Consider the following 27,856-nt stretch of genomic DNA (forward strand, 5'->3'; position numbering starts at 1 on the left):
CTTGTGCTGTCAAGGGTATTTCTGAACCTGCAGCAAGTCCTCCTCTGCACTTTCTTAACACTTTGTTCATTCCGTCACTGTTCTCAGGCCCCGCAAGGGTTGCTCCTTTGAACCCATGTCTTCCCACAGGATTATAAGCATCTGCCAAGCAGAGACAGCTCATGGGAAGAGGCTGAAGCTCCTTTCACCCCTAGGAAATGACAAAGCGTCTGTCCTGCAGAGAGAGGAGTATCTATGCGGCTGCTCTCCCTTTAAAGCCGCTCACCTTGAAAGTTAGCCACTTACTTTAATGATGATGACATAACTCCAATTATTTTTTTGAAATAAACTTTCTGAATTATCCAGTTGCATGTTTTCATATAGTATCTCAAGTAATAAAAAAAATCTTTCTGAAGAGGTCTAAGGCCTGAGGCCTAAGCAGAACAGATACAAAGGGCAATACAATGTAAAAAATGAAATATGTATAAGATCACATAATGGCTGACATGAAGGTGTCCTCTAAACTACCTCACACGAATGTCCAAAGGGAGACTCTAAAGTCTACAAAAGTACTTTTTCAAAGGAAGTGCTGGGATTTGAAGCACGGCACCAGACCTTCAGCACTGAAGTGGCAATGATGTTTTGTTTTTTGATGCTATGGATGAAACCAGGCCTCACACGGCTAAACAAGTGTTCTGTCAACTAGCGACACCCTCAGCCCAATTTCTACTTTTTAAAGACATTCACAAGGGATTCATTCGGTGGTAGACCATTTTAATGCTGATATATAATTATTAGTAAATTTCTTGGTCCACTAGAAGTCAGAATTCTTGAAAAGTAGTGAACAGGTATTGTCTTAAAGGGGAAAGAAATTAGGAAATGGATAAATCTACTGCACAATATTAAACAAAGTAAATGTTTGTTTGCTCACAGCCTTCTCAGAGTGGCCAACATCTCATTGGAACTCTCTATAAAGTCCATCGAGAGTACAAGGGTTTCTCAAATTCTTTTAACATTGTAATCCTTTACTCTTGTGATGTTGTGGGACTAATACATAAGTCTTGGGGAAGCTCATTTTACTTGGGGCTGGAAGCTTCTTCAGGAACCATGACTTACAATCCCAAACTACACCAGTAGAAAAACCAAAGAAGAGATTTTGATCTATTCTGATTACTTTCCTAACCTCTATGGTTTGGACATAGTTGTCTCTCAGAGGCTCATGAACTTGGTCTCTAGTGTAATGGAATTGAGATATGGTAAGTCTTTAAGACAAGGAGCTAGCAGAAGGCAGTTGAGTGATAAAGGCAATGTCCTTGTGCAGGGATTAATGAAGGAATGCACTTGTTCTTACACATGAGGTGATTGTTTGATAAGGAATGTCAAGTGACCCTGTCTAGACGTACCATCCAGAAGGTAGGATTCAGTCTGGAGGCTCACACCAGAATCTAACACATGTTATTTGGACTTTCTAACCACAAGAACAGTGAACCAAATACACTATAAATCACAGTCTGAAGAATTTGGTTACAGCATTCCAAATGGAGTAAGACAATGATTTACTGGAGTTATTCTTATATTATGTCCTTAAAACAAACTTACACTATAAACAGAACTAGAGTCCTCAAATTCAGTAAAGAGGCTAAGAAGGTTTATGTGACCAGTCACAGACCACAGGGCTAGTTGACAATGGACAGGTCCACAAGCTCTCCTGGTCATCCCATGAGTCCAAACACTTCACCTGAATAGATTGGACTGACACCTGTGTTTGCACCAGGGCTCTACTCAGGCTCTCCTGGAATGCACTGTTTCTTCATAGGTCTCCCATTTCTACACGGCTAATTTCTACCTATTACTTCAAGGTTCATTTCATCTACTTTCCCTGGGCTGTCTTCACTGCTGACTGGCTAAAAATAACCATCCCTGTGGTACCTTTATTGCTTACACAGAACTTAGAAATTCACTCTTACACACATTACCCAGAGACCAGATTCATGTTACCCAAAGCAGGAGCAGGCTTTGTACAGGTCAACATCCAGGGCAGAATAATTTGACTGTCCCATTTCTACATAGCATTCTCACTGTAAATTTGGGTAGGTATCTTAATAAGTTTGAAAGAATTCTTTAAGTCTTCAAAGTATTTTCAAGCATGTATCTAAGATGACATTCACATTTGAAAGAAAGGAAGACGTTGTATGTACAAGGGAATCTGAACTTCACAAAGCTGAGTGCCCTCTACAAAAGGATTGCCTTAGCCTGCTTGCTGCCTGGAAAAGCACTTCACACAGTAGGTGCTTATCTGGGGTGGGGGGAGTTCCTGAGAAAAGTTAACTTCAATTCTGGTCTTTTTCACAGTTTAGCTCTCTTCCTACAAGGATCACTACCTGTATTTACAGTGGATTCTGTTAACGCCACCCACACCCCATGCCCATTACTGCTTGAACATGTGCCCACAGGCTTCCAACTGCCAATGTATTCATTTCTTTGCCCAAAGGCTTTCTCTGGACTGCATTGCAGAATAAAAGCTCAGGGGATTTACATCCTCTAGAAGCAGTCCTCAACTAAAGAGTAACCAGTTTTACAGAAAAAAAAAAAAAAAAAAAAAAAAAAAAGACTATAGGTGACTTGTTTCTGAGGGAGACAGCTCCCAAGTGTGGCTTCCCTAGCATCCCCAGATTTCCATTTCTCTTGTTCAGAGCCAGAGCTGATTTCATACACCATCTCCCTGACTCCTACTCTGAACCTCATGTTTACTTTGCCTTTTGCCTCTAAGAGAATAACCTGTGCTCGAATCTTTGCCGCAAACTCTAGTAACAGGACCCCAAAAGAAATGTCATATGATAGAAATGAATTTCTCTCCATAAAAATATCAAAGGTAAAAAAGGAGTGCTTTATAAGCAAGTATAATTTCATTTTCCAAGAGAAAACATCAGTCATTATTTACCAATATACAGGAAACAAATCAAAAGTAGAATTAATGTTAAGATAAGAATTTTGACTTAACGCTTTTCTGACATAAGAAAGAAACATTGTTTGGAAAAGCAAGGCACATTCAACAGGATGTTGGGGAAGATGCTGTTTTTTTTTTTTTTTTTTTGGTTTTTCGAGACAGGGTTTCTCTGTGTAGCTTTGCGCCTTTCCTGGAGCTCACTTGGTAGCCCAGGCTGGCCTCGAACTCACAGAGATCCGCCTGGCTCTGCCTCCCGAGTGCTGGGATTAAAGGCGTGCGCCACCAACGCCCGGCTTGGAAGATGCTGTTTTAACACCCACTTTATGCCTTAAATTTAACCTTTCTTAGGTCCTTAGATCTCTGACCTAACACTGCAAATGTAAAAGCTGTCCTACACAGCTGTATTGGATAGCCCTGAGGATATCCACTCATTTCAAAATTGGCCAAGTACTTTCCACAGAGAATTACTGGGCAGGGAGAGGGGAATTGTACAAATTAAAGGGGAAGGATGAGGAAAAGCTATCATGGAGAATTCTCAAACTAGATGGAAATGAGAAAAAAGACAGTTAATATTCATCATGATGTCCCAGTCAAGGTTACCATTGCTGTGATGAAACACCATGACCAAAGCAACTGGAGGAGGAAGGAGCTTGTTTGGTTTATGCTTCCATGTCACCGTTCATCACCAAAGGAAGTCAGGGCAGGGACTCAAGCAGGTCAGAAACCTGGAGGCAGGAGCTGATGCAGAAGCCATGGAGAAGTACTGGTCACTGGCCTGCTCTTCATGGATTGCTCAGCCTGCTTTCTTATAGAACCTTCGACCTCCAGACAAGGAGTGGCCCCACCCATAGTGGGCTGTGCCCTCCCCATCAATCACTAATTAAGAGAATGCCTTACAGCTGGATCATAAGGAGGCATTTTCTCAATTGAGGTTCCCTCCTTTCAGACGACTCTAGCTTGTTATGTCAACATAAAACCAGCCAGCACAGATGGCAAAGGACACCCTCCTAACCAAGATGGGGATGGGAAGAAAGACTGATATGAAGTCTCCTATAAAATCACCTGGTTGTCTGCACTGAACCAGCCATATTTTAATTAAAACTTTAAAACTATGTGACATGAGACATACATAGATTGAAATCAAAAGATTTGCTTTCTAGATTTTCTGGCGGCAAGCTTTGGGTGAATACATCTTGGCTAATCTCTTCATTTCTATGTCATTCCCATTTGGTTTGGTTCTATTACCTACTTTATCAGTTATAATTCATATGTTTAGAAGTTTACCATTTAATCAATATAATCCAGTGGTTATTAATAATCACAGAGTTGATGCAACTATCAGTTCCACCTAATCTCATAGCCTTTCCATTGCCCCACCCAAAGAAATCCCAAATCTGCCGGCAATCACAGCCTGCTTCCCTCCACATGCCCCATTCATATGCACAGTGTCACACAAAGCATGGTCTTAAAAGCCTGTTTCACACAGTATAACATTCATGATTCCCATCCGCCACCAGCACTCCATTCCTATTTATTATGCACAATTATATGCTAATATGCAGATATAACACTTAAAATCTATTCAAAGGTAGTAGATAGTTGGACTATTTCTACTGTTTGCTATTATAGATGGCTGGAAACATTCATACATACATTTTTGTTCAAAAACCCCTTCTCTGTCCCCCCCCCTCTTTCCTCCTCCTCCTCCTCCTCCTCCTCCTCCTCCTCCTCCTCCTCCTCCTTCTTCTTCTTCTTTCTCCTCTCTTGATCCCTCCCCCTGTCCCCTATACTTGGGAGTAGTGTTGGGAGGTTATATAGTAGCTAGGTCTATATTTAACTTTTTGAGTAACTGTTTTAAAACTGTTTCTCAAATGACTGTGGCAAACATTATTTTTTGATATTAGAAAAGTCTCCCTGGATGTATAAAGTATAAAGGATGATTAAAGAACTCAGTTAAGGCAAAAGGCATTAAAGTCAGAATTCTACCACAAGGCAAGGCAGAAAGGTAAGACAATATGGTTACTGAAGACAGAAACAAAAATGGGAAGGTGGAATTGGAACTGGAAGAGGAAAAGACAAGGAAACACCCTTCAGAAAGATTGATTAAAAATTATTGCTGGAGAAAATAAATATGACAGATTTCAATTACATAAAATACAATTAGGGAAAACAAAATATGCACGATGTAAGCAGCAGGGTATAATATATAATTGAAACAAAAAAGCTAGAATCTAAAGGCTGCAGCTGTAACCACTCTGACCATAATGCTCGAAGAAATGTAGGTATCATGTGGTCAGACTTTCTCCTAGATCACATAAATGAGACTTGTACTTAGCATATCCTGTTAATAAATATTACCAATTGGTTTAACATTTCTTTAAATTTGTGCACAATTATCAAAACATGTCTACACATGGTCGGATTGTCACCTCCCTTTGCTGTGGGATGGACTGTATGTCAAATAAAACACTGATTGGCCAGTGGCCAGGCAGGAAGTAGGTGGGACAAGAAGAGAGGAGAATTCTGGGAAGCGGAAGGCTGAGGCAGAGAGACACTGCAGCCGCCGCCATGACCAGCAGCATGTGAAGACGCCAGTAAGCCACCAGCCACGTGGCAGGTATAGATTTATGGAAATGGATTAATTTAAGCTATAAGAACAGTTAGCAAGAAGCCTGCCACGGCCATACAGTTTGTAAGCAATATAAGTCTCTGTGTTTACTTGGTTGGGTCTGAGCAGCTGTGGGACTGGCGGGTGACAAAGATTTGTCCTGACTGTGGGCAAGGCAGGAAAACTCTAGCTACATCCCTTACACAAGAGAAAGAGGAAAATTAGCCAAGAATCAAAGTCTGCCCACTCTACAGGGCTGGATTAAAAAGCATCCATGAAAGAGATGAGGGGAGAGGCTGTGGAAGAAACTGGTCTCTGGGCTACGCCAGTGTCCAGGACAGCCATGTTCAGAGGAGACACCACAGACAGAGTGAAACAGCACAGGGAAGTATTTCACGCAGGAGACTAAAAGGAGACTTTGCTACTTAACAGCTAAGAAACACAGAACACAGAAAAATGGGAGCAATACTTTGTGACTGCAAGAAAATAAAATGGAGGGATAATTTAGCTCTCCTCTCTTCCCAAGCCTTGATTTCCTCCCAAGTCAGCATCAGGATTTTGTGACTTAAATTTGTATCTAAATTTCACAGAGAAAGGCCCCTGGATTTAACTGTATTACCTGCCTTAGCTGATAAGACACTGATTTATTTTTTTAAAAAAGGAGGGGGGCTCTTAAAAGTTTACATCTCTATGGTGCATAGCCACTTGGTGGTTTTTAATTTAATTACAAAAGGCAACAATTAACATTTTTAAATGCAAACATGATGGTAACAGGACATATCGCTTTGACTCTAAGTGACAGACAGCCACAGTAACAGTTTAGATATGACTCCAATCTATTTTGACAAATCCACGGAAGGCAAAAGTCATCATCCTGGGCCCATGCCTTTGTAAAAAGCCTATTGCCCCACCATCCACCAGTCGCTGGCCTCCACAGCATGGTCCAAGTGCGTATCCCCGAGTGCATATCCACCCTCCAGCAACAGGGAAAGGGAAAGGGATGACTCTGCATGTCTCTGCCCTTCAAGAACCTGGAAGTCCCATAAATCGCATCCATTTACATCTTATACACAGAACTCTGCCATGGGCTGAAATTCCTAGCTGCAAGAGAGGCTAACAGATATCATCTTTAGCCTACAGAAGGTACTCTTCAGCCTGCATTTGAAGGCAATGAGGAAAAAATACTAAGAGACAACCTGTGGTCTCTCACCAGTGAGGTATTTTTCCATTTGAAATTCTGTGCTTAAAATTCTATATATTATTTACATTATTGGTTCAGTTTTATAGGAGTATATAAATCTGGCCTAACCTTTACGTTCAAATATTGGAAACAGCAACATAACAACACCACAAGTTTTGGCATCACAGTGCTGATATTTATTTCAGTCCTGAAGAAAGTTAAAGTTAATTTAATTTCTTCTCACAAAATTATTTGCCTAAAGCACTCTAAAGCAGCTCTGGTCTTCTTGCCATGCTTAACAACCAGCTTTCAAACGACTACATTAAAAACTCAAATTACAAAATTAAAAATCATTGACATATTCCCACAGCATATGGAACTATACCACCTCAAAGATTCTCTTACATTCTCACAGTCAATTGTGCCCTTAATGCCAGAAAACTCTCAAAGTGGCAAGATGTGCTCACTATGGCAAGATATGCTCCTGAATTTTGTCGCTTTATTCTCATATTAGTTCACAGTGCTATATTTTATCACTCAAACATGTGAGTGGATTAAAAATAATGTAACTCAGTGGCACAAAGTTCACTGTTGCTGAACATATGAGCATTCTAGAGGCCGCTACATGAACTGTAGAACCCCCTAAACAAGATCCATAAAAGATGATGCTAATTAAAATACAGTAATACATAAGCTGTTTTATACTCATTCGCATATACAATGTTCAAAAGTATATTATTCAAAGCTACTTGGCTCCCATCGTTTTTTAAATCATGGTATTTTTCTACAGTACTATCCTTTTTCTTAATTATATTTTTTTCTTATTCATTGTGGGTCACATGTCATGGCATGCAAGTGGCAGTCAGAAGACCAAGTATGAGAAACGGTTCTCTCCTCTTACTACATAGATCCTGGGGGGTCAAACTAAGGGGATCAGATTGGAGGTAAGACCTTTACTTACCTGCAGAGCACACTTACCAGCCCCCAGAGCAGCATCTCATATGCACTTAAAAGTCTATAAATTATTATTCTCAACAAAGTTAACTTCTTAGTCTCAGACTAGCTTAGAAATAATACCCTACTGACTAGTGTTCATGGTACTGAAAATACTCTGCTCACTATCAGAAGAGAAAGGTAACTACCAACCCAACAACAACTCCTGTTTTCTACAGCAGTAACATGTCTGCATGGCATGCTGGTACAACAGGGGCGTAAAATGTTACGGGAGTAAACAATCACTTTCTGATTGGCTTTAAAGCCCACTCTACAAGATGAAACCCAGGCCTGGCCCTGCCTGGGTAGCCAAGTACCTGAGACTAGACAGGCCATGGGCTTAGGAGAAAACCTAAGTGACTTCTAATGACACCCACACCTCACTCAGCCATCATCAGACAAGCTTCCTCTTGCAGTAGATGGAAAGTAAAACAGAGACCCACAACTGGACAATGTGCAAAGAGTGGGAGATTTGGGAACATTTAGCCTTAAATGGGATTTCTTCATCAAAGCCCTTCCCACAGAGCTCAGGGAACTATACTGAACAAGAGACAGAAATATTATAAGAGCCAGAGGGAATGGATGATACCAAGAAAACAGAGCTTCAAAAAACTCCAACACAACAGACGGACACACATGAACTCACAGAGACTGTGGCAGCATGCACAGGGCCTGCACTAGTTCAAACCAGCTGGGTGTCCCAGCACTGAGGGGGGAACTGGACACGAGCCTCTATCTCCAATTGACAGCTGTTGAAAGAAAAAATTAGCTTCTCCAATGAAATCTCACTGGATATAGTAACCACACTTAAGGGTTTGTTGGATCCATGCTCAGAGATGGCCAACACAAAACTAACTCAATGGGATTTTTGTAGACATTTGTCTCACATTGCTTTTTTGGGGGGGCTTTTTGGTCTTACTATTTTTTTTTTTTTGCTCATATATTATGGTTTTTGATTTTGTGTTTCATGGGTGTGTATATGTGGTTTTCTTGGTTTTTTGTTTTTAATTCTGGTTTGTTTGGGTTTTTTTAATGGGGTTTTTGCCTGTTTGTTTTCTAAAGAGAAAGAGAAAGAAAGAGCATGGAGTTGGGTGAGTTGGGGAAGTAGGGAGGAATTGGGAGAGGGGAAACCATGATCAGAATATATTGTATAAAAAAATTTTTTCAGTGAAAAAGATAGTTTTTTTGTTTGCTTCTTGCTAGATTGCTTATGTTTTTTTGGGTTGTTGTAGTGAATTGAGATAAGGTCCTTTCAGAATAGACCAGGCTGGCTCCCACCTCAGTCTCCTCAGAAGTTAGGATTGCAAGCATCCACCAACATTATCCAGTTATTAAGAATAGTTCTGAATAGAAAGACAGTCATGGTATGTACTCACTCATAAGTGGATTCTAGATATAAAATAAAGAACAATCAGACCACAACCCATAGAACCATAGAGGCTATATATATATAGCATGGAGGTCCCTAGGACGACTGTGGCTTATAATAAAATTCGGGTTTACTCAATTATTGAAAAAAAAATAGCCAAATGAATGGAAACACCTGAACTATGAACCAAAGGCTGAGGGGCCCCCAGCTGGATCAGGCTCTCTGAATAGGTGAGACAGTTGATTGGCTTGATCAGTTTGGGAGGCAACTAGGCAGTGGGACCAAGTCCTGTGCTCATTGCATGAGTTGGCTGTTTGAAACCTGGAGCTTATGCAGGGACACTTGGCTCAGTCTGGGAGGAAGGGACTGGACCTGCCTGGACTGAGTCTATCAGGTTGATCACAGTCCTCGGGGGAGGATTTACCCTGGAGGAGGTGGGAATGGGGGGTAGGTTGGGGGTAAGGCGAGGGGGTGGGAGGGGGAGAATAGGGGAACCCATGGCTGATATGTAGAACTGAATGGTATTGTAAAATACTAAAAAAAAGTTTGTAAGGAATACCAAAAATAATAATAATAATTTCAAAAAATAAGTAATAATTAAAAACTTACAGAGGTGGCCAGTTGAAGACAGAGCAGAGAATGCATTCAGTTAAATGCCAAAATTTTTATGTAGGAATTGAAAGTAAAAAACTAGCAAGTCCACATGGCCATTAGTTTTAGAAAAATAGGAAAGCAGATGATGTTTTTGTTTATTTGTTTTTCTAGTTAAAGACACTGTCAGGTGAACAGGAATATTTATGTTAGTGATGAGGTCTAAAATGCCTAGAAACTTTAATAAGTAGAAATTTGATGGTGCTGTCACAACTGACTATTGTAATGAATCATGTGGGAGAATTTAAAAAAAAAAGAATAGTTCTGAATAGCAAGAGAGACTAGATCTGCCTTCTTGTTTGAGAAAAATTTAAATTGTGTACAAAGTATATACAACAATAGTTTTCAAGACATGGGATGCCAGGAAGTAATCCTTTAAAATTAAAAATAAATGATATAAACCCTAAGAAAAGGGAAATTGAGTATATGAGACCCCTGACTTGGCCAGTTTATGGGCCCTAATCTAAGAAAGGAAAATTCTGGTTTAGCCTTTATTGTTTGTGTGTCTGGATAAGATGCATATGTTTAGAGTGAACATGAACATGTGTGTTCATGTCTGTAGAGGTCAGAGATTGATACTGGGTTTCTTTCTCAATAGCTCTTCACCTGGATATTGAGCAGGGTCTCTCGTGTGAACTCAGAGCTCACCTATTCAGCCAGTCCAGCTGAGCAGGTGGTTCTGCCTCTTCAGTGCTGAGGTTATCAGCTGCCGCCATGCCTGCCTGGCATCTTCATGACGCTTGCCATCTGAGCTGTGCTCCTTGTCCTGTGGAGTGAGCTTTCCCCTCTGAGCATTTCCCTGGCCCCGGGACAGGAAGCAAATATCCATGTTTTTCAGTGACTACTTCAAAATCACAAATTCACATAGAATATTTCAGATCTGTCAAGCTGTAGAAATTAAAACTATAGCCATTATCCCAAAATGCCACCATATTTGACTTTATTCCTTTGAAAATATAATAGAAGCTGGATTTATGACATTTGTTTCCATAGACATAAAGTAGTAACTTCAAAGGACTATTGTAGTTAGCCAGCAGTCAGTACAGAAGCTGAGGAAGTGGCTTTTTTTCCTGAACTTTGTAAACAGCAAACACTACTGCTTTGTGTAATACTAAAGTCAAATATTTATATTCACGTAGATAAGTGTTAAAAATTAGGTCAGACAGGTACATAAGAGATTTTAAAATATATTTATAACAAACCCCTTATTTCCCAGCCACTGCAAATGAACACAGGCCCAAATACACAGCATCAGGACTTTCTAAGGGAAGTGTTTATCAGGGAGATTTGGAGAGAAGGTAACAAAGCAGGGGTAGATTGTCCATCTTCAGAGGCTGGTGGAAGCAATAAGTGTCAAAGCCTGACTGTGGATATGTGAGTCCAAATTCTATAGATCGCTGCTGAGGTTTTCTCTGGTTCCATGAACTCTATTCCCAAGGACATCTGCAAGTTCTCTCAGTGAGTGGTGCTGCTGAAATGGAAAAGAAAATGCAATGGAATTTGGGGGACGAGGGGATGGTGGGTTTCAAGATGAAAAACCAGTACACACAAAACTGACTTAGGAGAGGGAGTGATTCATCCAGAAAGCATACTGTAGAGCCTTTTGTGTGTCTCATCATGAATAGAAATGCTGACGTACCACAGAGCTGTAGGGTGACTAAGCTGAGCTGGAGAAAGGTAAGCCTCTGCAGAAATCTGTACATTCACATTTCACCATCTAAGACAAGCATTAAAATGCCAACAGGAAATCAAAACTAGTAGAAATGTCTAATAGGTTGCTGCGTGTCAGCAGGGTTTGTCTCAGTAGTTAGATGAGGGTTTGTCTCATCTGCGTAGTTAGCCGCTAGAATAGACTCAGAGTATGTGTAGGAATTAGATGAGACAATATATCTGCATAGGCAACACCAAGGCCAACATGTGTGTGAAGGATGATAATCGAGTCTTGTTCTCACAGATCTGCAATCTGTGTGAAAGATACTGGTAATTCAACATAGGAAACCCCTGCCCTCAACAAGCCATTCCACGGTACTGATTTCATGCATTTTGGAAACACCTGTGAAACTCAAGACGGTTGTATTATTTATGTAGTAACTGAATTCTGATATGTTTCAATTCTTTTAAGGCTCCCCATTCCCCCCACACACAACAGAAAAAGGTCAAAAGGCAAGATGGACAAAGAAATCAATAGCAGATAAGAATTATCTAAAGATAGCATTTTTTTTAAAATAATCAATTTTAAATATGTTCAGTATACCAGCAAACGCAGTCCATAATCTCAAATACGGGCTAGCATGGCAAACAACAATGATGGGGGTAAGGATGATGGTAGAGGTGGTGGTGTTAGTAAAAGTAACACAGATGGTCCAAGTTTAAATGGCTTACTAGGAAAGAAGAAGATGAAAATGTAGAAACTAGCAGGTGTAAGAAAGCCCTGCTCAGAGAGAGAGAGAGAGAGAGAGAGAGAGAGAGAGAGAGAGAGAGAGAGAGAGAGAGAGAGAGAGAGAGAGAGATATGGGGGGCAGTTTGGGTAAAGTGGTGAGTAAGGCCAGGCCTCCAGATTAAATAGGACATGATGAAGAAACAAATCAGATGGACAGATTGAGGGCTGACGTTCAACATGGCTGGCCACTCGGGAAAAGAATGACGGCAACATGATGAAACAAGTTGCAGTCTTTGAAGTGCTACAGTATAGTACTTCTCACTTCTTCCATCCGCTAACAACAAAATCAAATAACGACTGCCTACCAGTCCAAAAATAAGTCACAGTTATCGAATAAAAGAGCAAATGATTATGAGACAAGGCATTATCATTGGGCATGCACTCTCCACCAACCAATGAGACCAGTGATTAAAACCAAGTGAAGTAAACTCAAGTCTCTGCCCCCCACTGGGGAGGGCACACTGCTGCTGCTCAGACACATGTAGCGATGGTATTGGGAAGCACGCATATAGACCTCCACAGGCAGAATGTTTGGAAACACGTGCATAGACCTTCACAGGCAGAATGTTGGGAAGCACGTGCATAGACATCCACAGGCAGAATGTTGGGAAGCACGCATATAGACCTTCACAGGCAGAATGTTGGGAAACACGCGTATAGACCTTCACAGGCAGAATGGTGGGAAGCACGCGCATAGACCTTCACAGGCAGAATGTTGGAAAACACGCGTATAGACCTTCACAGGCAGAATGTTGGGAAACACGCGTATAGACCTTCACAGGCAGAATGTTGGGAAACACGCGTATAGACCTTCACAGGCAGAATGTTGGGAAACACGCGCATAGACCTTCACAGGCAGAAGGCCCACAGCAGAGAGCGGATGCCCAGAACGGCAACAGGAGCAGTGCAGGAGGGAAGAGGTCTACGGAGCATGGACAAAGCCAGTTAGAACCTTTACTAAGCACTTCTCGAGTGTGAGTCAGTGTATTAACCATTAAGACAAAATAAGCCCTGCACTTGTGGACTCACAGTGCAATAAGAAATAATAACATCTGAAGAGCTGGTAGGTCAAACAACATTTTTTAGGCATCAGCTGTAACTAGTATACTTCATTCTGTGAAAGGCAATAAAAACTGGGCTCACTCTCTGATCTCAAAGAGTTTCTTTCAGTCTAGTTGATGCCCCCAAAGGAAGGGCATGATGCAAAATGTGTTAATTTTGGTAAATTAAGCACAAATCTATTAGTCAGATGTGGAATTCTTTCTTCATTTTGGGTTTTTATTGAGATGTGACCTAGAGAGATGACTATAAATCTGTCTTCACTAACTTCTGAATGAGCACTTAAAAGAAGACAGTGCCACAGAGCAGGCATCCCACTGTTTCTGTCAGTGTTTGCAGTCACGCAAGACAAAGGCAGATCAAGTCTGGCCAGCCTGGGTGGCTCACACCTGCAATCCAAGCGCAGAGGAGGATGGCTACAAGTTCAAGGCCATCTTGGACTACTTGGGTGAGTGGCAGGCCAGCCAGGGTGAGGCACTGTATCAAACCACACCACAGATGCCTGATCAGAGGAAAGGCAGGGTAAATTCAACACTGAAAAGCACTCTTGAAGGTCAGCATCCTGCACCCTGTGCTCAGCCATCACATCTCCACGTAGTCTCCACCCCAGCTACTCTTCATTCTGGCCATCTCCGAATGCACTTTGCTCATTGAAACAGAATCCAATATCTCCACAGTGTTAATCACATTTTTCAAAAGAACAACAGGAAAACTTACAGCATCTTCAGTGGATTTTGCATTTAAAACTAACATTTTTACTGGTAGAATTTTAGTCTCAGACACATATGGAATCTGATTACCCTGAACCAGCAAACAGGGCCTGGAAGTTAATATCAGGTACTTGTTTAAAAGCTACTGTTGAAGGGATATTTTCTGCACTTTATACTGACGTGAAATTTAGACTGGATTAAACAGAAACAGGATCTGAGGCTCCCCCCTGCACCCCACACCCAACGCTGGCAAACTGGTTTCAATGGTCCGCATCTTTTGTCACACAGCTCCGTGCTCTCTCTCTCTCTCTCTCTCTCTCTCTCTCTCTCTCTCTCTCTCTCTCTCTCTCTCTCTCTCTCTCTCTCTTTCTCTCTTTTCATCTTACCAGTTACCAGTTCTGTGGTGCACATTTAATATTTGTTTACTGAGACTGAGTTTGAATTTTAATAATTCCTAAAATCTACAAACAAAAGCATTACATTTTATGTCACCACACACTTAACTGAAATGCTTAATAAAAATAATAATTAGTAGGCTGGACAAAATCAGCGCATTATTCCTGTGGCATTTTGTTTGAATAGCAAGTATAACCTCTGCCCTTCCCATCAAGGTATGGTCAGGGAGGGGTCATAGTTCTGGAGAGAGCCATGAGAAAGTACAGAGGCCACAAACACATGTGCAAATTGCCCAATACATGAAATATATGGCTACATTTCGAAAGTATGAGAATGCTGTGTTCCAGACCCCAAATAAATAAATAAGTAAATACATACATGTAAAGAATTTCTTCATGCAGTAGCTTCTACCATGGGTTTTAAAAATTAATACTACAATTCAATTTCTAATCCTTCGAGAACCCCAGATGTCATTGTAAAATCGTATAAGGAATCTGGAGAAGAGTGAGGTGAGGAGAACCTGCTGTGAGCAGAGGATTTGTCACAATAAAGATAGGTCACACATTGAGCCCATCAGCAAAGCAAAGCAGAGGGAGCTCAGCTTCCTAAGAGGGACACTCCTACAGGGCGCAGTGCCCCAGCAAGGCCACAAAGGAGCAAAGGTCGGAATGGCTACAAAACAAGGACTTGATGTCTCTGATCAGAACATGCACTGAGAAGAGAAACAGAGAACAAGCCATTCAGTCCTCTAATTGCAGGGGGGAACCTCAGCTCTCCACTGAGTGCTGCTTGCATGACATAATCCCAGGAAAGTGAGTGGTAGGACTGGCCTCGGAAATGCCCGCTCCAGAAACAAAACAGTTGGGTATTTTACATGTTGATTAATTCCCTCAGCCTGGCTGTTCCCAACTTTCTAAAATTCAAGCTGCGTGCTAACAGCAACAGTTTACCATGCGAAGGTACTCAGGCTAAGCTGGGTCTAGTCAGGGAACAAAACAGAGGCAAGCAGAGAGCGGAGGCTGCTAGAGTCCTATCTCTAAATAAAAAGCTACAACTCACAGAGAGAAACAAGTTTGTTTCAAGGTTTTCTGAATCCTACTTGGGATTAGGATATTGCTGTCTTCTCCAGTTTAGCTGAGAGTGACTCACAGTCCCTCTTCGTAAACTGTAGTGTTCAACAAGCAAGGGTAGACACTTGGACCCAAGGGAAGCAATCACAGTGTCCCGCCTATCTGTCCTCCATGGAATGCTCCTGACCTAACACAGTCCAACCCGAGAATTTTTGTGGAATATTCAGTTTTAAATGTTTGTAGTTTGACTAAAATATTCAGGGAACTCTTAACGACTTCTCAAGTGTATTGGGGTACATAGCATCACTCTGTAAAATTAACAGAAATTAGATGAGATTTCCGGGGTCCCACACCAAGCTTGTATTTCACAGGGAAGCAGGAAGGGGATCTGGGCCAATGATTCTGATCAATGGAACAAGAGCCATTTAAAGGAGAGATTTAAGTACATAAAATAGAAGAAAGGGGCAGAATATCTATGAATAGAATTCGGAGGCACCACAGAGTAGAAAGGAGGGCCTAGTAATAGAAGAACAAAGAAAGAATGCCTCAATAGACTTTTCAAGTAGATCAAAACAGCGGCATCTGAAAAAGCTAAAGAAAGAACCCTATGGCCAAAGAGGGGATGGGAATTCATAATGTCCCCTGATTTAACTTAATAGTAGAAATCTACATATGGAGAGAAAATGGACTCAGAGCTTTTGATTTTCACCAAAATGGAAAGTTCAAATAAAAATGAACAGCCTCCACCTCTGCTCACTTTTAGATCTAAGAGAGACCTATAATCCGTGCTTCCTGCTGGGAAAATAAAAGGAAGCATGATGCAGCGTCCGCTCTCACTTGAACCTTTGGCCAGCTAGCGTCTTCCAGTGTGCAGTTCTCTCAAGGTGAACGACGGACCCCAAGAGCAGTTCCAGCGGAGATACTTCAATGTGTGCATGAACAGCTTCCCCCGGAGACTACACTGACTGCTGTGAGTACAGAATGTGAGCAGAGACTATGGGCTCTGAAATCAGACCTGCATTCAATTTCTGATGCCTCCCATAGTCGAATGACCCTGGGCAAGGTAGTTAACCTTTCAAAGTCTCCCTTTCCCTGGGGATGGGAAAGGAAGCGGCAGAGGGGAAATGTGGACCAGGCTGCCAGAGTGGAGGTCTGGACTTGATCAAATTGTCTCAGAAAAGCGTTTAGAGAATAGGATGTGTTCTACAGGCCAAAGCTCCTATATAGCATCCTATTATCTTGGGGTCACAGATAGCACTGTGATTCTGAGTGGCCTTGAGTCTGTTTTCAGCAGACAGACTTTGGAAGGCCATGCTGTGGGGCTCCAAAATCATAGTGCTGGATCCTTGAAAGTAATGGTGGACCCAATCCCTTAAAAGCCTTCTGCATTTGAAACAACATTTAAGATGAATTAAATCAGTTCTTAGGCTAATGCATGCTAGCAATTTAAGAAAATGTGCATTATGTTCTCACCATGATCATTCCACTGTGGAGCTTCACAACCAACACTATCCTAAACCCCCAAAGAGCTCTCTCCAAGGGACTTGCACAACTCCAGTCAGATAGCCTCAGCTGGTCAAAAGTTTAAACATTCTGTTAAACAATTGTTCATTCTTTAATTTTTTTTCTTTCTCTTTCCCTCAGCAGTAAAAATATGACATTCTTTTTGGCCATAATAACTGAACCACACACACACACACACACACACACATACACACACACACACATATACACACACACACATACAGAGAATCCTCTCTTATGTGACAAAGCATAACTCCCCTTACAAAAGCTGGGGTGTGGGCAGCAGCAAAAGTATCTCACAGGATCAGTTCTGAAATGGTATTTTGAGCTTTGCTCCTGAGGGAGTGGCTACTCAGCCAGGTCTACTCACTGTACTAGAGATTTTATAAGCCAGACAATGTGGTAGACACATCCTAAGGTGACCTCCAGTGAGTCATGCCTTTGTTCAATGGTCTCCTTTAAATATAAGCAGAACCAATAGAATGTAGCAAAGGTGATGATGTCACTCTGCTGACTGCATTATATATTGGTTATACATATAATATATATATATATATATATATATATATATATATATATACACTGTGTGTGTGTGTGTGTGTGTGTGTGTGTGTGTGTGTGTGTGTGTGTGTGTACGGGCTGGAGAGATGACTCTGTGGTTAAAACCAGAGGCTGTTCTTTCAGAGGAGCCAGGTTCAATTCCCAGAGCCCATATGGTAGCTCACAACTGTCTGTAACTCCAGTTCCAGGGGACCCAAAACCCTCACACAGACATGCATGCAGGCAAATCATCAATGCATACACAGTAAAAATAAATTAATTATTTGCAAAGATTAATATATACACGGAAAAGGCAAAGTAGCATACCATACCATATCATATCCTCTGTTCTACCCAAGTAGAGAAATGGAGACTCAGGAAGTAGGCTGCCATGTTGTACCGGTGCCTGTTAGGGGATCCTTAGCAAAGGACTACACTACCAGGAGCTTCCAAGAGCTGAGAGAGGCTGGTGCTGACAGCCAGAAAAAAAAATGGAAGCCTCAGTCCTACAGCTACAGGAAGACAATAATGCTAACAGTACAGGGAAGTTGGAGGATCATCATTCCCCCATCAAGCATCTGACAAAAATGCAGCCCTGACCAAGTCCTAATGTGACACAGAATTAGAGGGCCTCGTTGAGCTGTGTGGAATGTGGGTTGTTTTAAGCTGATAAATTCATTGCAATGAGTTAAGCAGCAATAGCAAATGAAAACAATCAATATTCTCTAATAAATTTATTTAGTACTTAAATTAATTGACATTAGTGTTCATGACTAGCTACTAAATACTTTGAGTACTACATAATCTATCCAAACCTTACCTTTCTTGAAAATTCCACTTATCACTACTTCTCACTACTTTTTGTGATTACATCCAAATGTGGCTTTTTTATATTTACGCTTAAGTTGGTGGGGACTTTACTGCTTAAAGCCCTTCTTCCAGTGAGTATAGCATACTTAATTTTATTACACACACTCACAGATACTACTACTTCTCTCCACACTCACCTCCTTCCTGCAATATCTTTTGTACAGATAAGAAGAAAGGACCATTTCTGGCAGCATCAGCATCTGCCTACTGCATCATACAACAGGTAAGAAATTTTCTCTCTTTGAAGCTATAAACCAAATTTATTACAGTCAACAGAAAATCATCAAATTTCCCCCTGTACTTTATATTGAAAATCATTTAGGTGAGCTTTTGTGAAGCACTCAATTAGAAGAAAGGCTAGTAAAAATATATTAACTTAACAGAAAGTGTCTGGGACTGTCTCCTTAGTTGAAAAAAAAAAAAACCTAGAATTGTTTTCAACAAATATGTGTGAGCTTACATAAGACTTCATTTTCTACGAAACTGCAATGCTTTTCTCTGCGTCCTGGCTAATACATTTCATTTCTGAATCTAGCAGCACAATAGCACACATCTATCTATCACCCTGGCTGCTACAAGTCATGTGGGCAATTATCTTGAAAATCCTGTTGAGATTTGATAGAGGGAACACAGTAGAATGAAGAAAAAGATGGCCAAGCTGCTGTGTGTTTTCTTTTAGTAACATCTATTTATTAAGATGCAAAGTCAACACAGAATGAGATTTTCACAATCTTCAGACTGTAAGTTCTGTCAAAGCTTCAGATCTATGGGGGGAGCACACACCCTTGGTACATATCACATGATCCCTGACCAACATCTGGCTCTGGAGTGGGTGTTCCATTACTGACTTCTAGAATACTCTTCCTTCACAAAAGTCACATCAAGAGGTCTCTTGCTGATGATTCTCAGGTTGACAAGTGAGCTGATAAACCCCAGGGAACGTTGATCAGAGAATTAAGAGTCTGAGGTTGATAAAGCAAGGCCAAAGGAAGTCAGAGCAAGACGTGGGCTATGGAGTGCCTGAGAGAATGTGTGCATATCTATGTTCAAACAGTGGTAGACTCTGAGTTTTCCAACAGCAGGAATCTATCCATCGTGACTATACCAAGGGCCCCAAAAATCTATTCTACATGCAGCACTGAGGCTTGAGAGTCTAGGAACATATAAACCTCTGATATTGTCACAGCAGCTTGCTCTTGTGATTAACAAAATGATAAACACATATTGTCCTTGGTGTCGCAAACTCACTAGTGTGTCAGCTTGGGTCTATCCATTTTCTTGCCATCCTCTTTCAAAACCTAACTCTCTTTTTTTTTTAGGAAATATCAAGAAATCTAAGAGTTACAACAACAACCTGGAAACAGTTATTTATATGTATCTGTGAGTGTGTGTAATAAAATTAAGTATGCTATACTCACTGGAAGAAGGGCTTTAAGCAGTAAAGTCCCCACCAACTTAAGCGTAAATATAAAAAAGCCACATTTGGATGTAATCACAAAAAAAAAAGTCCATAGCTTCACTATTCACTAATGAGAAGGTACAGATGCTGCATACAGAAGGATTTTATCATGTCCATATGTTTCTCGAATGACTCTCCTTGTTAGCTACTTCTCCATATCTCTATTTAAGAATAACATACACATTCCCCTCTGAGAGGGTGTAAAGTATAACATGTTGTTATGTTTAAACAATTCAAGAAAATCATCCTAATAAAAAATGAAGCCCGTATAAATTTAATAACCTTAGATGAAAATATTAAGGTTATAAATTATGAGTATCATTAAAGGAGTTCACTTTTTATCTTGTAGTTAGCCTTAAGATTTAAAATTCCTTAAATCCTCAAGGAGAAGCTAATCTATAGTGCTCACGTGTGTGTGTGTGTGTGTGTGTGTGTGTGTGTGTGTGTGTGCAGTAATTATGAAGAAAGTCTATAATAAAATAGTTTAGTCACAAACAGTAATAATCATAAAAATCATCTAAGTTTCAGAAACATTATCATCAGTTTTGCAGACAATGCTGTATATATGACAGTCTTGGGCCAATGTTAGTCTGAGTTTCCAATAAAGGCAGCTCAATAGGCTGAATTTCAGAGGGAGAGGAACAGGAAGATGGAAGTAAAAAGAAATCTGCTTCCTGTCTATACACTAGTACCTCATTTCAAACTCTTACCTTCCTCCTGCATGCCTAAACTGTCCACTCTATAGTGAGACCATCAACCCAGGAGCAAAGTGGGAATCACAACGCTCTCCCCATAGCTGGTAGCCCACCAAAGGTCAGGGCTCAGGATCCCAAGGCACATGTGCCTGTTTGCTAACTGGAACGTATCTAAGGACCTTAGCTTTGCCCCAAGTGTGACATGTTGACAGTAAATGCTTCTCATCCTGATGTTTGCTCCATTCAGACAACATAGATGAGGGAAACGGATCGCTGTACCACTAACTTACCTGTTCTTTCTGAAATACAATGTTATTCGTAAGCATTTAAACACGAATAGTTTCCAGAACGCACATCAATGACTTGATGTCTGCGTGATTAAATTGGTTCAAACTGGAACAGTGGTTTAAAAGGATAAGACAGACTATTTATCCTTGGTAAAAGGCAAATATATAAAACAACAAATTTTCAGTTTACATAATAAACATCCAAAGTACCAAAGAGCAGTTCAAAGGTATCTCTTTCCAAACATGATTTTTAAATTGCCCTCATTTATTAACTACAACTACTTCTGTGCTGTTACTAATTACAGGATTAAAAAGATTTCTGGGGCATCAGAAAATAACATCTAGACCTTTTCAAATGTCAAAAGACCTCAGGTTGTTTTTTCTGTAACATGGGTCCATGCGATCTTACTCCGTTTTCCTGGACTTCAATAATTCCTACAAGGTTTGGATTATGCTCGGAGGACAGGGAGTTCCTAATCACTACTCTATAAGCTGTCTTGGCCCACCAAAAATACTCAGTTGCATAAGCGGTATACCATTGGGGGAGGTGCTTAACTCTTCACTTCTGTTCTGGCATGAGCTAAACTTTTTAAGCCCTCTGTATCTCACTTCCATAATATGCCTAGTCGTGAGGTATGTGCATGTATCAATACCGCACTTCTCACAGGTTTCAAAATGCTACAGTTAATCTGAAAGTTCTCTTAGGGGAAACACACACACCTTCCTGACAGGGAAAGCAAGCGTGACAGATTTTCCTGAAATGAGAGCATAGGAAACTCACTCACAGAGACTTCTTCAAGACCACATCCCATGAACTGCAAAGCCTCCGGTGCCTTGGATCTGCAAGGCAGCTCGGTCCCACTCTGTCTCACACAGAAACACAGGCCTCTGGCACCAGCGCCTCTCACTGCCGACAAGTGGGTGATGTTCTCAGAGCCAGCTACCAGCTAAGCAATCAGGGATCAGGGAACGCCCCCCTGTCCTCTCCGCATCCCATCCCCAATGCGACACCCCCAATTTACCTTAACAAGATTACGATCCATCACTCCCCTCCCCTGGGCGCTGCACTGCCTCTTCTCCCATCCTCCAACCCGAACTTTTCTGCAGACCCAGTATTCTGATGTGCTGACTTGGAACTGAAGTGCCCCTCCAGACATCAAAGGTACCCCACTAAGTATTTCTCCCCTCAAGCAACACGTTGGCAGTACAAACTTTTCATCATGGCTTGGATCCGACAGGAATCGGGTGTGTGTTTTTTTCGAGGGGGTCGAAGTAAAACCTGGGCAGCGACCCTCACCTTGGCTTGCCTAGCCAAATGTCAGGGTCTTCACCAAAAACACCACCCAGCACCCAACTTCTGACAATGGTACCCACCAAGCTCCGGGCTGCAAGATGCAAAGCAAGTGGCTTTGAAGTCCCGGCAGAGACGCTGCCAGCACAGGGAGCCCGACAGGGAAAGCCGCGGCGCACCCGGAGCACGCGTGGCCCCCAATTCCCAGGGCTTTCCCGGGCAGCACCAGACCCGGCTGCGGTGCCACTCACCTCCGCCCGCTCCCGCTGAGGCTGTGCGCCCTCCTCCGCCCCGCGTCGGCGACCCCCTAACTTCGCCCCCTTCTCCAAACAGCCATCTTCCGCAGCGCAGGAGGGAATGGCGAGGCAGGAGGCCGAGCGGGGAGGGAAAGTTGCCGGCGGGGCGCGGCGGGGCGCAGGCGGCGGGGGCGCGCGAGGCTGGGGCGCTGCGCGCCGTGCGGGAGGCGGGCGGCGGCGAGCTGCGCCGAGCAGGCGGCGCGCGGAGGACGAGCTAAAAATAGCGCGTGCTGGGGAGGGGCGCGAGGGGGACCGGGGTGGGAGGGAGACCGCGGGGCCGGGCCCGAGCCCCGGCGAGGCTGGGCGGGGCGGGCCGGGAGGCGGCGGGGCCGCGGAGCCCGGCTGCAGGGACACCTGGGGGCGCGGCGCGGCACGGCGCGGCGGGCGCGGGAAGGACGCGCGCGGGCAGCAGGGGAGGGCCCTGGGGGGGAAGATGGGGGAGCTGGGGACCGCAGGGTGAAGCTCCGGGACCGGGGAGCCGGGCTGAGGCGGAAGGCGCCAGGTGACAGGCGGACGGCCCCGGCCGGTGCGGAGGAGGAGCGCGGCCCCGGCCTCGCCCTGCTCGCCCTCCAGCCGCGGCCGCTCAGGTGCGAGCCGGGCCGACCGCGCAGACCGCAGGGAACCGAGCACTCGAGCGTCGCGGGGCCGTAGCTCGCGCGGCCCCACACCCGCCTGGCGCTTCACCAGCGGGAGAATTTTAAAGAAAATGCTCCTGTGTTTGGGTGTTGTGTTGCTGTTGTGGATGAAGGGCCAAATGGGAAATGTGAGGAAATACGGGATGGAAGTATGATTTAGGTTTGCCGCGTTTGAAGGCTGCACACAGAGAGAGTAGCATCGCTCTGGAACCCGCCCTGGCAGAAAGGAGACACTGGTGGGTTCGGGAATTGCCTAGAGGGCGTCTTCGGTGGTTAGTATTTTACCTTGGGGATTGAAAAAGAAATTACAGCTATAACTTGTCTATACTAGTATTCCTAATGTCTGTAAATCGCTTTATAAAGTAGGCAACACTGAATATTTTATAAAAAGGCTAATCCTGAATATATTTTTCTAACGCTAACAGCTGCTCACTCAAAAAAGGCTAATAATTATAATAATAAAACGGTGGTCTGAAGACCAATTAAAAACAGTGTATACATGTCCGTTTATGATTTTCCTCTGTGTCAGCTAAAACACAACTAGCTCACAGATTGCACACACGCAAAGAACCAGAGAGACCTAACCCAGTGCCCTCGTTTTCAGCTCAGGGACCCAGGACCACGAGAGCAACACGATTTGTGCAAGATCTGGCAGTAGCGGTATTCTCTAAAAGTGACTACCTATTCCATAAGGCCAGGACGACTTGAGGGCTGTACATCCTGTGTGCTGTAAGATGATTCAGCATTTGTCGTGGATTTAACTATGTGATAGCTAGATGTACCACCTCACTTTGCCCGAATCGTAAATTCATACTCCGGGAGTGGGAGTGGTCAACTGGCTCTATATCTGAAAAAGAAAAGAAAGAGGGTGAGGAGAGAGTGAAAGATGCAGAGTTGGGAGTGGGGGGTAAAAAAAAGTCGCTCTCCTAATGTTGTCTTCAGGTAGCTTGGCTTCATGTCCATGCTAGAAAGCCTGTTAAAGAGTCTTCCTAGTGGGTCCACAGGGGTGAAACCACATTGGCTGACCCATTTCAGAGATCCTTCTCCATCTAGGAGCCAGGTGCACATACCTAGTGACTTTTCACACCTTGCCTTTCAAAATGGAGTCTTTTCTGAATTGTCAAGTGTCCTGACGTTCTTTTTCTTTCAGTTTCTATTTGCTTACCAACCACCAGCTCCAAAGAAACAATCCGATCATCTCTCAAGAAGGACTTTCTAGAGAAGTGTGATTGAAATGCATAAATCTAAAAATTTCTAGGAGTTCAGTGATCATATGAAATAGACCTCTGTGTAATAGTGTGGACAGGAGAATTTGAAATGAAATTTGCTCTTATATTTTGGGGAGATCGTTTTTTACTTTTGGTTATTTACATCTACCACATAATACATAGCACATAGCACATTTCTTCTTCACCGTTCTAGAAGATACTTCAGGGCCAACTCAGAGAAAAACTTTCCTGGCTGCTACTGCTGATTCACATTTTAAGTTATAGTTTAACAGAAAATATTATAAATTCCTTTGAATAGTTCATGCTCTCTGTTCAAGCCCATATTATACTCTTTGTGATTCTATATTATTATTTTATTCTGGTTTCATTTTCTCCTCAACTGAGTTCTAGAAAGGAGTGATAATTCCTTTTTATTTCCAGTGTTTTTAATAGGCTTTATATTTTTTACAATATTTAAAATTTATTATTTGAGATTTCATACATGCATATATGTATTTTGATCATATATACCCCCTTTCTCCTCCAACTCTTTCCAAATCCCATGTCCCTCCCAGTTCCATTCTATCCCTTTTCCTCTCTTGCATTCTTGCTATTTTTCTTTTTCTTTATTTTTATTTTTTAATTTTTATTTTCTTTTACATCCCAACCATAGTTTCCCCTCCCTCCTCTCCTCCCAGTCCCTCTCCCCCCACCTTCTCTTTGTCCCTTCCATCCACTCCTCCTCCCTTTCCATCCAGGAAAGGGCAGTTCTCCCATGGATATCAACAAAACATGGCATATCAAGTTGCAATAAGACCAAGCACCTCCCTTGTATTAAGGCTGTGCAAGGCAATCCAGTGTGAGGAATAGGGTCCCAAAAGTCAGTAAAAGAGTCAGAGACATCCCTGCTCCCACTGTTAGGAGTCCCAAAAGAGGACCAAGCTATGTAACTGTCACATTTATGCAGAGGGCATAGGTCAGTCCCATGCAGGCTTTCTGACTGTTGGTTCAGCCAGTGTCCATGAACCCCTATGAGCCCAGGTTAGCTGATTCTGTGAGTTTTCTTGTATCCTTGACCCCACTGGCTCCTACAATTCTTCCTCTCCCTCTTCTGCAGGATTTCCTGAGCTCTGCCATCCATCAGTTGCTAGATGAAGCCTCTCTGATGACAATTGGACTAGACACCAATCCCAGCACATCCCATAGGCAGGACAGACTGTAGGTCGAAGGTTATGTGGCTGTGTTGGTGTCCCAGTCCCTTCACTGGAAGTTCTGCTTGGTCTCAGGAGATGGCCAGTTCAGGCTTGGTATCCCCTATTGCTAGGAGACTTAGCTGTGGTCATCCTTGTAGATTCCTGGGAGTTTCCCTTGGACTAGGTTTCCGCCTCACCTGAAGTGCCCCCTTTTTCATTTGTCTCTTTCAGTACTTTCCTCTGCCACCCCCCAACCTTATCCCTCATGTTCCAGTCCCCACCCACTCCCTGTCCACCCATGAAATCTATTCAATTTCCCCTTCCCAGGGAAGTCTGAACATTCCACCATGAACCTTCCTTGTTACCTACTCTCTCTGGGTCTGTGGATTATAGCACGGTTATCCTTTTCTTTACAGCTAATATCCACTTATAAGTGAGTACATACTATGTTTGTCCTTCTGGGTCTGGGTTACCTCACTGAGGATGATATTTTCTAGTTCCAACCATTTGCCTGCAAATTTCATGATGTCATTGTTTTTAACAGCTGAGTAATACTCCATTGTGTAAATGTACCACATTTTCTTTATCCTTTCTCTAGTCGAGGGATATCTAGGTTGTTTCCAGGTTCTGGCTGATATGAATAAAGCTGCTGTGAACATAGTTGAGCAAGTGTCCTAGTGGTAGGATGTAACTTCCTCTCGATATATGCCCAAGAGTGGTATATCAATTCTCAGTTTTCTAAGAAACCACCATATTGATTTCCAAAGTGGCTGTACATATTTGCACTCCCATCAGCAATGGCGTCTCCCTTGCTCCCCACCTTTCCAGCATGAGCTGTCATTTGTGATTTTATCTTAGCCATTCTGACAGGTGTAAGATGGAATCTCAGAGTCATTTTGATTTGCATTTCCCTGATGGCTAAGGATGTTGATCATTTGTTTAAGTGTTTCTTGGCCATTTGAGATTCTTCTGTTGAGAATTCTGTTTATATCTGTACTCCATTATAAAGTGAACTATTTGTTCTTTATGTCTAGTTTCGTGAGTTCTTTAGATATTTTGGAAATCTGTCTGATGTGGGTTCAGTGGCGTCTTTTCCCATTCTGTAGGCTGCCATTTTGACAGTGTCCTTTGACTAGGTTTTATTTTTAAAGAAAAGCTTTAGATTTGCAGAGAAAGCAAGTCTATTTTAGGTACTGAGCATCCCTGGTCCGCAAATCTGAAGTCTAAAATGTTTCTATATCCTAATATTTTGAGCTAACATAACATGAGAAGTAGAAAGTCTGATCTCATATAACTGGTTGTTGTCAAAACAGAGATACCATAAAAAATATTGAAATCAACTCAGACTATATGTTCAGGCACATTAAAACAAGTGGGTTTTGTGTTTAGATTGAGTTTCATCCTCCAGAAATATAATTATGTGAATATTTTAAAATCTAAAAACTCAAACAAAACAAAAAAAAAACAACTTCTGGTACCACCCATTTTGGATAAAGTATACTCAACCTGCATGAAGAATTCTAATGTGCCCTATCACATACAATATTAACTATCATGATCTGCTTTCATTAGCATAGTACATTTCCTATAATTAGCAAATGGGTAATCAGACATTAGTATGAACTTAGGGCCATAGTGTGTCATATTTTGTTACTTTTTAATATAACTTCCCTTTCAGTTTAGAATCCCAGCTAGGATTCCAAGTTATATTAATCATGTCTCCTTAGGCTCCTCTTGGCCATTACAGTTTTTCAGATTTTCTTTGTTTTTAAAGCCATAACTTTGAGAAATATTGGAGATATTTTATAGGTTGTCCTTCAATAGCTGGTGTTTTTCTAATGAGACTTGAGTTGGAACTTCTAAAGGTCCATTCTTTGATATTAAGTCAAGAGCATATTATAGTAGTGTAATATATCACTGGAGTGTTGACGTTAATCTCTGTCTGGAATAGTATTTGTCTGCTTTCTCCTCCATAAACTTACTCTCTCCTCCCTCTTTATGTTCAATGCTCCTCTAGAGGAAGTCACAGTGTGCAACCCTGTGACTAGGACTAGGAAGTAATATAGAATACAAGAATAGGATTTGACAGAGTTTTTTTCTATTAAAAAATCTAATAGGATCCAGACAAAAGAAAGGAGGCAGAATAGGGGTCACTTTGTTTAGCACTCAGTTAAAAAAAAAATCCCTTTGCTTAGGGGTAACGAGAGATGTGAGCACTAGACTTTGTCTCAAACACTAACACCAGGCTCCTGAGTAAAACCAGGCTTTAGGCAGGTCCCAGACTGAATCTCTAGACCAGCCCTCTCACGGATAATCTCTGGACAAGGCTTAAGGCTCCAAAAGAAAGAAACTGAACAAAAAAATCTATGTGACTTATGCAGCAGCATCAAAAGAGCAAATGCTTGATGCATAGGATTGAACAAAGGAAAGAAAATGGACCAGAAGGATTATTTAAA

General features: G+C 42.1%; 1 protein-coding gene across 13 annotated transcripts in view; it reads right to left on the reverse strand.

Annotated features, from left to right (window-relative positions):
* The window catches only part of Hdac9 (histone deacetylase 9), an 848,903-nt gene extending 826,396 nt beyond the window's left edge, over positions 1-22,507 (reverse strand). For 4 of the 13 annotated variants that reach the window (XM_037210963.1, XM_037210961.1, XM_037210964.1 and 1 more), the window contains exon 1: positions 22,152-22,505. The gene's annotated coding sequence lies outside the window, so the exon portion shown is untranslated. Of the gene's footprint in view, positions 1-21,562 lie in introns of all 13 variants that reach the window. The other 9 variants (XM_037210966.1, XM_037210967.1, XM_037210965.1 and 6 more) reach the window with 7 other exon arrangements.
* Positions 22,508-27,856: the final 5,349 nt, after the last annotated feature.

This window comes from Peromyscus leucopus, chromosome 14 (genome assembly GCF_004664715.2).
Source record: "Peromyscus leucopus breed LL Stock chromosome 14, UCI_PerLeu_2.1, whole genome shotgun sequence".
NCBI lineage: Eukaryota > Metazoa > Chordata > Mammalia > Rodentia > Cricetidae > Peromyscus > Peromyscus leucopus.